This window comes from Vitis riparia, chromosome 18, assembly GCF_004353265.1.
Source record: "Vitis riparia cultivar Riparia Gloire de Montpellier isolate 1030 chromosome 18, EGFV_Vit.rip_1.0, whole genome shotgun sequence".
In the NCBI taxonomy this organism is placed as follows: Eukaryota; Viridiplantae; Streptophyta; class Magnoliopsida; order Vitales; family Vitaceae; genus Vitis; species Vitis riparia.
In genome coordinates, this window is record NC_048448.1 from 26,931,772 (window position 1) to 26,942,891 (window position 11,120).

The window sequence follows — 11,120 nt, forward strand, 5'->3', positions numbered from 1 at the left end:
TTATGGTTCATGCATGAAATAAATTGTTTTTGTACTTCCATCATCAAAGATGCATGTATGTCTAAAAATGGAAAAAGAATATGAGGTTGGGAAAAAAATGAAAAAAAATTATGTTTTTTTTAATTGATTTAATTTATTTTTTTCTTTTCTATATAAAAATTCAATATATATAACTCTTTAACTAATTTTAATTATATTTTTATTTCATATTTTATTAGATAAATAAATAATAAAAATATATTTTTTAATATTTCAACTATAACAAGGTGGGATAATTAATTTATAATGCTAGGATATCCTAACAACCTAACCTTAAAATTTTCTTAAATAAATAAGCACTTCACTAGTCATATATTTTCTTATTCCACCATATTGTGATTGGCACCATAGTATTTGTTATACTTTGAAGCATTTTGGTATGATTCTCATCTCATAATAAGTCATTTTTGAATCAAACCCAACATGCTTGATAGAAATCCCTCTTGTTAAATGAAGCCCAAGGTTTCTTATTTGTGAGTGTTGATATATTAAATTATATAGTTTAAGATTAATAATTTTGCTTCATTTATTTTGACTTAGGGCTTTTTTAGATTATGTCTCGCTCTCCTTTGAAAACTTGAAGTTGTCGTGTGGTCAATTGGAATAACAAAGGTAAGCATAGGAAGGTATGAGAAAAGCAAATTAGAGTTTGTTAAGGTTGGTGGGAACGTCAAGTAATTCTTAAACTGAGTTAAATGTTTTTTATAACAGTTTTAAAGAACTCCTCAAGTACTCTAGTGTTGTAGAGAGCACTTAAGCACTTCTTGGAGCACACAAGTGTGATAGAATTTTCTAGAATTCCAAAGCTTTGATTTTCCAACTTTTAAAAGCTTTAATTTAGGAAAATTCAAAATCTAATCCACCATTATCTTGGCCCTATAAACACCTTTCCTTAAGAGGATTTTCTCTTTTTGATGCAAATGTTTCAAAAAACCTAATTTGTCTTCTTGTTCCCAAAACTTTGAAAAATGATTGTCTTCGCTTTTACTAGGTTGAGAAAGAGATCTTCATCTCCAAAACACTAAAGCAAGATTCACTAGGAGCACAAGCGGTGTTGTACAACAAATGTGAAGTATAGTAGAGATGATGGAGGGTAAGACTTAGAGATAGCTTCCACTAGATAAAACTACGTGCTATACTTTTGAATAGTGGATTTGTAATTGGATGTCTCTAACCCCATAGATTTTACATCTACATGTTGTGAGTGGTTTTCCATGTAAAAAATCTTGTGTTCTTGTATTGAATATTTTTAGGCTTTCCTAAATCAAACGGATTAATTTAAAATAATTGATTTTTGAGCCTAAGAGGTTCAAATACCTATTCACCCCTTCTAGATGTTATCTAAACTAGATCAACTAACTTTCAATGAGGAAAACTCAAATCACAGAATTTGCACTTTCAGCCAACGCAGCTAGGCTTAGACAAATTGAAGAGTAAATATCCTTTCAAATCAACCAACTAGCCTTTCATCCATGGAGGCCTTCTCCAATTTAAAGATCATGAAAACCTCTCAAAGCATTTCTAAAGAAAAATAAGAGCATTGGCGGAGGGTTCCTTGGAGAGGCTTTGATCTTAATCTTTTCCATGAGTTGTTGAAAGGGTTTTTAACAACTTGGATTGGATTGGATGGAGCACTTATATGAACTAAAAATGATAAATATTATAACTACTCAAAAGACATTTTCACAGAATTGCCAACCTGCAGATCATTTTTAGTTAACCAAATCTTAAAACATTAGTCACATCCATGGCCAAAATTAAGTGAAGGCTAAGCACAGATAGAAGAGGATCATCAGGACGCTCTCCTTAGCTCTACCAAGCTAGCTAACAACCTTGAACAGAATATTGCTCGAGCAGTCCATGGCTACTATGAAAAGGAAAAACCTATAAAAAAATATGAAGAACAAGAAGCATAAAAAGAAAATATAGGCTAAAATAAAATGGTTCAATTTGGGAATCAACTGCTACGCAATATATGACTAAATTCTCAGCTAGATTCTTATGAGTTCTAACCCCCAAAAGCATCAAATGCAGCAGAAAACCTTGCAAAAGAGAAACCAGTAAGACAATAACAATATGATAGTTTCATCTCTACCTTTCAAGTTTGAGCATCTTGTGCTGATGCATCCTCTCAATGTAGAAGTGGCTTGCTTCATTATATCAGTATTGTAAAAAGAAGAGGTGTAAGCTGACCATAATCTTTAATAGTGAAGAAACTTGAATTCTCATCGGTAGTGCTGCACTGAAATTCTGGTTGATTGTCTTCTTTCTCATCTTGTCGATATAGTAGATGAACCCCACACTTCTTCACCCCATAAGATGGGCCATAGGCTTGGAATGAAGCCTGAATTTGACTCAGTTTATTTAGCCAATTGGCATGGCCAACCCGAATTCGAGAAATTGGTTGATACCCAAGCCACATGTGATCTGATGTAATGAATCTGTGCCCTTCATCCGAAGAATTCCGGTGTTCTGGATTGATGGGAGCAAAAAGGTGACCAGTTTTACCTTGAGTCAAATTCAAATGACAAAATATATTACCAGGGCAATCATGGACAGCACCCTTAACTACAAAAATAGCGCACACAGCCAATCCCATCAACCTAGTATTACACCAATTTGGAGGCTGATGTACCGTTACCGTGGAGTCTATACTCTGTTGGTTGAACCACTCAGGAATTTAACTTCCAGGAACAAAAGTACTGGATTCAATATGTGGAGTATATGGCCCCATCTGGGTCATGAAAATCAATGTCAAGTTACATGGAAATAATGTAGGAGTAGTCCTCAAAGGAGTATAAGAATTATTCCATAGGATTTAATTGATTTACTTTTACAATATGATCAAGAGAGAGAGGAGAGAAACCTGGATTGGGAATTGAAATCTTGGTAATTTATTAGCCAGACTTTGCATTTCCCTTAATGTAGCTGCCACAAAGTTGCTGCTTTCATTCGCAGACAGTCTGAAGCAATTAGAAAATGTGAATCGGAGGCCCCCACATTCCTTGGATCTGTAGACACTTGATGGACACAAAATGTTTTCCAGAACTGTGCAATCATGGGCATCTATTTCTTCTATACTAGATGGAAGCTCTGGTAATGATTGAAGCCTCTTGCAATAACCCAACCTAAAGCCTTTGAGCTGTGAAAGTTGATTGAGGGTTGCAGGTAGAGTAACAAAATTGTTTCTGCTCAGATCTAAATATTCCAATGAGCACAGAGAGCTAAAGTCATTGGGAATTGCTCCTTCCAATATGTTGCAATCACCTAGATTTAACTTTCTTAGGGATCTTAAACCAGAGAAAGAATGCAGTTGCAAACCCCCAGAGCGTGGAATTTCTGCGGGCAACAGCTGGAAAGAGAGGAGTGAAATCCTTGGCTTGGATTCTAGTCCTTTACATCCCTCAAATGATAATACTTCAAGGTTTTCCAAAAGAGAAATAGAGGGTGGCAGCTCTTTTATAGCAGTTCCAGCTGCTTCAAGCTTCTCTAAACCTTGTAGGCTCCCCAAACCATCTGGCAAATTGTCTAGTTTTGAGCAACCAGATAGAATAAGAGTTTGAAGGGATTTCAACTTACAAATGCTATGTGGAAGAATTGCAAGGTTTTTGCATTCTCTCAGATTCAACAGAACAAGTACATCTAGATGTTGGATTGATGAAGGTAGTTCTTTTATAGCAGTTCAATCTAAGAAAAGTTCCAACAAACTCCCCATATTTTCCAAGACCTCTGGAAGCTCTTTGAGTTTTAAGCAATCAGAGAGAATAAGAATTTCAAGGGATCTCAACTTATAAATACAGCTTGATAATGACTCAAGGTTTTGACAGTTCCTCAGATTTAATAGAACAAGTCTAGTCAGATATTCAATGGACAAGGGCAATCCTTTTATTGCAGTGCCCTTCAAGGAAAGCTCTGATAAATGTTTCATGCGCCCTTGGACCTCTAGAAACTTCTTGAGTTTGGAGCACCCAGAGAGAGTAAGAATTTCAAGAGATTCCATACAGATGCTTCCTAGAAAACTCTTAAGGTTCTTGCAGCCTTCTAAATTAAGGAAAACAAGCTTGTGTAGAGCTCCAATGGATGGGTGAACCTTGGACAAACTTGTACAACCTTCAAGAATCAGTCCCACAAGGTTTGGGACCCCGTAGAAGTCTGGGGTTTCAATTAGGTGTTGGGAGTAGCTAAGTTTTATGGATTTCAATTGCTGATACATCTGTCAAAAACAAAACGGAAAAAATGATTATAATTCGTTTAAAGTGAAAGACGAAACTTGCAAAGATTATAATCATATACCTTAAATCCTTTCCAAAGTTGTTCAACTCGACTGTAACTCATATTTAGCTCGACAAGCTGCTGAGGATGAAAATTTAATGGGAGGGATTTCAGAGGGTATCCATGCCAATATAGACATTTTAAGTTGTTTAATAGAAATTTGAAGTCTCCAGAAAGAAGCAATTTACAGTGTTTGAATTGATTGAGTTTATTCATCCTCGTGCAAACATCAGAATCAGCACATAACTGTTTCCAAGAAAAATATTCAAAGCTTCCACATAGCCGCACGTTACAGACTTTGAGCAATCTTAATTTGTTCATCTTCATGAAGGCATCAAAACTGAAGTGTAGTTCCTTTGATGCTGACAAGTCAAGGACTATGCCTTCAACTACTTCAGTCCCCTGCAATTAACCAGGAATAGAGTATGAATTGGAAATTAAAATCACAAAATTCTAAAAGGAAAAGCACGGAAAGCATCAAACTAATGATTTGTTTTTTTTTTTTTTTTTTTTTAAGGCAGTGTTCAAGGAAGCAAGTATGAAGATAAAAGAAAATGCATCCACTAAGATAGAAACTCTGGGGAAAGTTGGTAAAAGATTCAAATAGAATAATACATAGACATTAAGTCACAACCATTGAGGGACAGAGCTGTTCCCCCAGCTTTATATCTGTCTTTGCATAAATATGCAATACCTTCTTAAAATTGTACATATATGTGAGTTTTTCAAATGAGTTGAAATTCTCCAAACTTCCTCTTCCCCTAGAACTCATATATACAAAAAGGAAACACACACACAAAGTTCATGTATTTAGGTCTTACCATGTTTCTAGTTAATGCACCACTGACATCTTCATGAATCCATAGCCTACTGTGTTTTCTAGGATATTTAAGAGATTCTTGCCAAACAATTTCCCAACCCGTTTCTCGTAACAAATCATGCATGCACAACTTATTATCTGAAACAATTACGAGTGACTTATCAATGAGAACCCTTATTCCAATATCCGGAAAGAAACCACAACTCTCTAGTATTTCTATGACAAAATCTTTGTCCTCCCCTTTAAAAAAGCATGCAATATCGAGAAATATATCTCTCTTTGTCATCTAATCCATCAAAACCTATTTTAAGCACATTCCGAGTTTCCATATTGGGAAATCTTTTTAGTTTGTCCAATTCACTTTTCCATTCAAGTATGCTCTTGCTATACAAAAAAGCACCCAAGACTTTAAGAGGTAAGGGAAGACCTTTACTATAATGTATTACATTGTAGCATAGCTGCATATAATCTTCTCCAGGGTGGTTGTGTTTAAAGGCATATAAAGAGTTGAAAAGCTTCACTATCCTCTAATCCCCTAACTTCATAAATAGCGCTGACTCCATGTGTAATAAGCAAATGCTTTTCTCTACTTGTCATTATAATTCTACTTCCTGAGCCAAACCAGTCATGGTTTCCTGCTAAATATTCCATCAATTCCAAGTTATCCACACCATCAAGAACAATAAGAACCTTCTTAGAGTGGAGTCTATCCTTTATAAAATTGATTCTTGTATTGGAAATTCCTACATTTGGATTTCCATCCTTTAATGTTTTTGAGAGAAGTTCCACGTGTAAATGATCCAAGCCATGTTTTTGTGAGCCTTCTCTAACATTTGCAAGAAAATAGCAACCTTCAAATTGAGTGTAAATTTGGTCATAAATAGCTCTAGCAATGGTTGTCTTACCTATGCCACTCATGCCCAAAATTCCTACACTTCGAACATTATCCAACCCCATACATAATAGTGAATCCATTGCCTTTGTGTGGGAATCCATTCCAACCAGCCCTTCAGCGTAGCTCAAGGATGTACCAATCAATTTATTAGATATATCTGAGACAATTTCCTCAATAAGTATAGATTCATGCCTGCAAATTTTGAGGAAAAAAAAACCCAATCATTTAATGAATTCAAGGATCCATTAAAAAAAAAAAGAAAAATTAGATAAATCGTCAGTGATTTAGTCTCGTTCTTTGCTTAAAAGTCATATGGCAAGCTTACATCTCAGATTTTTTCCAGTTTAAGTGTATGTGTGTGTGTATGAGGGAGAGAGAGAGAGGGAGAGAACTGTATTGCTATCTAGACAGACAGACAATCAAACTAGATTATAATAGCAAGCATCTGCTGGCACTTCCTAGTAGTCTGCATGAGGAACTCCTCAGAAGTGATCAGGATAGAAATACTAGAAAAGCCAGTGGATGCATGTTTAAGACTGCAATATCATTGATTGACAGTAGGATTACTAATTCCGAGTTAAGCATATTGGCAAGCAAAAATTCTCTCCCAAATGGTTGAAAAAAATTAGGGAATCCAAAAGGTTTTAAAAGCATGACTATCCAATTGGGTTGGGGCACACTACATAGGCATGGAACAGAGCATGCCAAAGGGTCATTGGAAAGGATAAAAAAGCATTAATCCAATAGGGTTGAGGTCAACTTACCAATGGAATAAAGCACACAAGGGGAAATATCCTCAAAATGAGGTAAAAGGTTTTATAGTGTAGTCATAACATTCTTGCTCAATGTGATAAGGACTGACCAATGTGTAGCTCAATGCTTCATCGTTAGGAAAGTTCTTCACACCCAACTTTTTATGTAGTTCTACCTTTTTTTTTCAAATTTTTGTCATCTGTCGCTTGGACATCGGAGGGAAGTTTTCCAAATACAAAAAATTGACCTTGAACACCCTAATCAAATTGGAACTTTAATACAATGTTTTCGGAACGGGTTTTAATGATGGGATCATTATTGAACCATGATCGACAATCTCGTAAATACATAATATATATTTTATTCAAATTAAAAATAATTTTAAAAATTAAAAATCTATAACATTTATTTCTTTAATTTTATATAATTATATTAATATTTTAAATTTTATTAAACAAAATATCTATAATATTTAAATATGAAAATATCTATATAATCTTACATATATGTTTACTTATATTATTTTTTGAAATAACATATATAATTTATTTTTTGTTTTCATAATTTTTAACATCAACAAAAAGAGTAACAGAGTGGTGCAACCATGCTACCTTGAACTTGTCGTCCAAGCTTATATTCCTATAATGATTCGATATAAAAAATAAAAGGAGATAATAAATAACGTTATAAGCCTCATTCATTCATTATGAAGCAAACAGTGGTGATGTGTATGGGCAATGTCCCATTTTGCAAAATCAAAAGAGGGTGTTGAATGTTGGATTGAAAGTGATAGGCACTCTAGCCCGTTTGGCCGAAAAAGAAAAGGGTGTTTAACCGTTTGATTCTTGAAGAACTATCCAACTCCATCAATCCAATTGTTGGTTCAAATAATTCAAAATAAACCCTTCAAAAAAAGGTCATTTGGTAGTTGGACCAATTAGATCGACTAATTTGGTTCAATTTTAAAATATATTGCTTTAACATGTATGTTAATCAAAACAAAGAAATAAAACTATTTATAAAAAAATGAAGTTATTATAAAATAATAGAAAATGTAACCCATCTTAATGATAAGATAACTTGTAACCGGATAAAATTTTGACCTGAAAAGAAAAAGAGAAAGACTTCAAGGAATTAGAAAATATTATCTTTTATATTAAATCTTATCTTTTTGTAAAAGCTCTCTACAATTAACTATATGTTTTCATAAAGCTTCATTTAGGTTATGTTACATTTTTGGCAATTTTAAAAAAATGTAAGAAAAATAAAAATAGATAAAATTAATAAATTATTTTTTTCATTAATATAAATTAAATAATTTTAAATACCTAAGTTTTTCAAAAAATTTAATCATGGTAGTGGGCCCTTGATCAACCAAAGATAGTCCATGCATAACCTGCCAAAGTGAAGTACAATAAATTATAATAGTGATGTCACGTAGCAATACATTATTTATTATTTTATTTTCCCTTTTCAATGTAGATTCCCTTTCTTAAAGCTATTAAAAAAACGCACAATATCGAGATTTGAGTGTGGGTCTTGCACAATATCTTTTATATATTAATAATTATAAATTAATTAAAATGAAAATATTATAAATTAATTAATTTTAATTATTTTATTATGTCTTTTATAGTGATAAAATATAGGACAAATAAAAATTTATAAATAAAATTATTAATATTATAAAATAAAAATATAAATATATGTGAACATTTTTTTTATGTCCTTCGATATATCTATACTTAATGCATTATCATTTTAATATCAATGTTTCCCAATTCAATATATTATTGTTTTTATCCTTCAATATATTATCATTTTAGTATTAATGTTTCCTAATTTGATATATTATTGTCTAATATTATAAATTTATTATATATATCCATTTTTTCATAAAACAATTTCAACACATACATTATTATTTTTCTATCATTTTTTTGAGTCATTTTTAATATTTCACGAGTTTTTATCAATTTTCATCTCATATATATATATATAAACTCCAACTAACGATATATCGGTAAAAAACAATATTTTCATTCTTGCTCAACATAAGGAAGAAAATTATTCAAATGGTGCCTAGATTAATGCGACCTCCTAATGACAATGACAATGACAATCATGAGTCATAGTTAGGGTAAATGTGTGGTAAATTAACTTAGTATTTCGTAAAATATTTATTTATTATCATTTAAAATTTAAAAATAAATTTAAATATTAAATCAAAATAATTAATTTATTCTAAATTCTAATTTTTTAATTTTCTTTGTTTATATTTGGTGATAATCACTTTTATATCCATGACTCTATGTTCACAATTTTTTTTTTTTTTTAGTAAATATTTTGTAGTTATTTTGTTGCTTCACAATAGTACTTTTTAATATAAATGTTTAACAAGTTTAAGTTTATGAAGATAAATATTAAGAAAAATTAGCGAGTTTAATATATCTGTAGACCTCTCTTCTGGACTAGTAGACATTTTTTTTTTATCACTGTTATTTGTTGTTTTTTATTTTATTTTATGTTTATTTTTCTTTTCCTCTCACCACCTTCTTGCCGCCTAGGAAGCCTGGTCTTTTTGGGCAAGATGGTGAAACACCATCTCTATAAAGGGAAGTGGGGGACAACTTCCACAAGTGAGCGGGCCGCATGGGACGCATGGCCAAGGACACTGCTACCTCGGCATGGTGGTGGTTAGGATGGAAACGTCTCTAAGCGGGGAGTAGTAGAGTTAGTGGAGGCTTGGGGGAGAAGAAAGGAGGGTGATCTGAGAGAAAAGGGAGAGAGCTAAAGAAATAGAGGGCGAGGGACTTTAGCGGATTTTGAAGAATCTATGGAATCCAGTGCTTGAAACCAAGCAATCCTTGCTCAAAGGGAGTCGTTCAGCGTTCGACTGCAACTAGAATCCCATTGATCAACTGTCCTGGGTTATGCATGCCCATCATAAGTTCTTCATGGGTCTGGAGGCAGTGGCAGTGTTGGTGCTCTCCTTGGCCATAGTTTTGATTCTCATTGCTTTGGAGGAATGCCCCTAGTTGCCTCTGGAATCATCTATTTAAGAATGCACTGAGAAGTTAGAGATGTTGTTCTTTTTTTAGTGTCGTTTGTTTGAGATTTTGCTAATTGTGACCTATTCAAGGAGAGACTTGAGAAATTAAAGAAGCTTAGATATGGAAGGAAGTATAGTCCACACACACTACTTGAGTGGGAAGAAAAGAAAAGTAGCAATGGATTATTGGGAAGGACTTCCAGTGTTTACCCTAGCTTATATTTCTGCTATCATTCGTCTGTTTCTGGTGTGTTTGGGGTGCTGAATATTATGGCTAGTTTGGCCATTTTGGTTGGGGTGGTTTTTAGGAGACATTTATGGATATCTCCGATCTTTTATATAGTAAGCTTCATTACAAATGGTGACATTCTTGTGTTAAGCCTTGGTGAAGAGCTCTAGTACAATCATATGTTCATATACAAGGCTGAAATACCCAGATATAGGAAATGGAAAATTCAATAAAATGATTGGTCCTAGAAAGTTCAGGAAATGTATTTGAAGATGGGTCATTACTACTAGCTCATTTCTATCCTTCCCTGCATGCCTACTAATCACGTGCATGACCACTTTAGTCTACATGTGACCAAGTCTTGCTTACTCCCAGTCTTGTCGCCCTTCATACCCACCACCATCAGCCTACCCCACATCACCAAACCCATCGTACCCCTATCCTTCACACTCATTAGCTTACTCCATTGCCCCTAATCCCCCTAGCCATCAACACCTACCCACTATCATCCTTCCCAACCTGTCACAGCCCGCACAGTCATCACTCTCTCTCACCCGTCCCACCATAGCTACGGTCTCTCTCCAACAACTCGATATGCAGCCACCATGTGCCATACCCATTATTTTCCTGTGCTCGCAACTCTACGTGCCACTATTAGCATCTCTAACTCCATCGTTTTATTTCCTGGTCATTCTTTTTCCATTTTGATAGCCACCACAACAGTCAGTGATTGTCGACTCCTCCACGATGCGCCATTGCAACGCTGCTCATCCACTCAGGACCACTATGCTCTTCCTTCTCGGTGCTCATCACTGTGCTCGAAACTCAGGATAGCTTCAAAAGCAGTTCCAGTCCCACCTTAGTATCCCTCAGACCCCACCTTTACATGGATAGGCATGGCCAGTTTTGGGTGTGTCATTTTCAAAGCTTAGAGCTCCTAGTTTCCTTGGTCCCCGACATGCTTTAGATAACCCCACTCTTCCAAAATCTTGAAATGGTTCGATTGATGGAAGCACAGGCCTTTTATACTATTGGAATCCTAAAACCAACATCACCTAGC

The 11,120-nt window shown here is 34.2% G+C and overlaps 1 pseudogene; it reads right to left on the minus strand.

The window, feature by feature from the left end:
* Nucleotides 1-2,194: 2,194 nt before the first annotated feature.
* On the minus strand, nt 2,195-10,626 carry LOC117905595 (annotated as a pseudogene).
* Between the last annotated feature and the right edge of the window lie 494 nt (nt 10,627-11,120).